We start from the raw sequence: 2,650 nt of genomic DNA, 5'->3' as shown, positions 1-2,650 counted from the left end.
TTTTTTTTTTTTTTTTTTTTTTTTTTTTTTTTTTTTTTTTTTTTTTTTTTTTTTTTTTTTTTGTCATTTCAGCCTCATTTCCTAATCAAATACTTGTAATGAGACGTTAGTAAAGAAGAAAATAAAAGAAAGAAGAAAATAAAAGAAAGAAGAAAATAAAAGAAAGAAAAAAATAAAAGAGAGAAAAGAGAGAAAAGAGAGAAAAGAGAGAAAAGAGAGGAAAAATGAGAGAAGAGAAGGTAATCTTCCGAGAACTCTTGATCTTGCCACCTAGAGTTTTTTTTCTCTCTTATCTCTCTAGAGTTTCTTAGCAAAATCATCCGGCTCTGCGTGGAGAATATAGTATCAAGTTGGGAGGTCCTCGCATCATTTTATCATTCCATTGGAACGAAGTTAATCAGAGAATATAGTATCTGATGACTCAAATTTGACATTTTGTCTTATTCGACTTGGTTTTGATATGCTCGGACCCTTTTCTTTATAATTTCACCTAATCGAAAACATTTAAAATTAATATGACAACCTTTTAGTTGGTTTTAAAAAAAAATTTAGTTAAATTTAAATTATTTAAGCATAGGTTGAGTTAACTTTAATAAAGAGTATATTTAAATTATTTGATGCAAAATTAGGTTTAGCTAGCTTAGACTAATAGAGAAATCTAATTTATGATTGTTGAACTCGTTAGGAAGAATCAAATTTTAGACAGCAACGTTAAGCTAGGATCAAGGAGTCGTAGTAGTTTTGACCTAGGCCAACCAAATAAATTGTCTTACTACCGGCTCGGTCAGACGACTTGCTTTATGTATGATGACACGTGCTTAGTGGCATTTGCATATGTCATTTATATTTTATATTTTATATTTTATGATGACATGACTATGATATATGATGATGCTTTATGATGTTATATGATGTTATACGATGTTGTTATATGATGGTGTTATATAATGATAATATGATGATGACGACGCATGATAACATGACGATGTAAGATGTCGGATGATGATCAGACTACTTAATATGATGTTATTTCATATTATGATGAGGTGCATGTATTAAATGTCATGATGCATTATGATGATGATTTTTCTAAGACACAACCCTAGTTAATTTAAGGATGATAAACATACCGAGACCAATACATGCATGTTAGAGTAATATGGGGACAATATTTAGGGTTGTGTCATTAATATGATGTAAAGATGAAAAACTATAAGACCTCATGCATTTTAAGTGTACATATACATCAGGTTACTTCCTCATTTATGATGATGAGTATGGACGCGTATACTATGATGATAATGATGATCATACCTCGCATGACACTCACGGGTCTGCTGACCTCCGAATGTTGCTATGGACACCTAGCTCGACTATGATGGGTCCAAAGGGTGCGAATGTTGGCTTTTTTACCCTTAATCTCACCTTAATTAATTTCAATTAATTAATTGATTGATGTTTTGATGATAACCAACATACTTTTAATTATTAACTATTTCGGTATTTTAAACTATCCACAGTATAAGATCGGGAATAACGATTTCAACGACTTTTCAATTACTCAAATCAGAGCTAAAACGAAGAAATTACTATTGAGACAACATACCCGACGTGATGATGTGGCAACAAAATCAAAATATATCGAGATATGACATTTATAATTTTAGAAGAGTAACAAATGGTGGAGTTTTTCTTATTATTTTATTTTTAAATACAATTATTTTTACAAAATATAAATTTGAATCTAATCGTTACTCACATCGATTTTTATTATTACTATATTATTATATTTTAAAATTTTGGTAGTTACTTACATTGTTTTTATTATTATTATATCATTATATTTATAATAAATTTTGAATTTTTCATTTGACCGTTACTCACCTAACTTTTTATTATTATTATATTATATTATATTAAAAAATTTAAATAAATGAATTTGGAAAATTTTCTTATTTATTTACTTTTAATCTTCCCCTTCCATTATTCCTAACACAATCGAATAATCAATATTAATTCCTACATCTGGCCACTTTTCTTCTCTGTATAAACTCATCTCCCCACATTTTAAAATACACAACTTCCATACATTCTCCAATCCTCATTTGTTCAAAGTCTCCATCGTTTGTTGCTCTCTCCAAGCTTCCAATTTTATTTTTATTCATCTTATTCTTGAGAGACATTTTTTTTATTGTATGGTGAGAAAAGAGTTGTGAATGCTTCAAATTGTAAATCTACTCTTTGAGAGAGTTGTGGTGTGTTACTATCAAATTCAAATACTTGTACCGGTTTGATCCTGCGCCGTGGAAAGAATTGAGTTTGCTCTTGAACTCGTAAAAAGAGCGGTGTAGCGGTTTGGCTCTGATCCATGGAAAGAGTCGAGAAAGTTCTTTATTCAGGCGCTTGGGGAGTGGAGTAGGTCGAGTTTGACCGAACCACTATAAAACTACAGTGTTATTTTCTCTAACTCCTTCCTATTTAATTTCAAAATTATTATTGTGATTTATTATATGTTCTACTTAATTGTTGTTTTGACTTGAATTATTTTGTTATAGTAATTATCATTTTCTACTTATTTGTAAAAAGTTTCATCATTAGAAAAATTAATCACGTTTAAACACTTTTATCGTTAAAACCCTATTCACCCCCC

This window comes from Cucurbita moschata, unplaced genomic scaffold (assembly GCF_002738365.1).
Source record: "Cucurbita moschata cultivar Rifu unplaced genomic scaffold, Cmos_1.0 Cmo_Scf00020, whole genome shotgun sequence".
Lineage (NCBI taxonomy): Eukaryota > Viridiplantae > Streptophyta > Magnoliopsida > Cucurbitales > Cucurbitaceae > Cucurbita > Cucurbita moschata.
Note: the sequence above shows the minus strand (reverse complement) of the source record.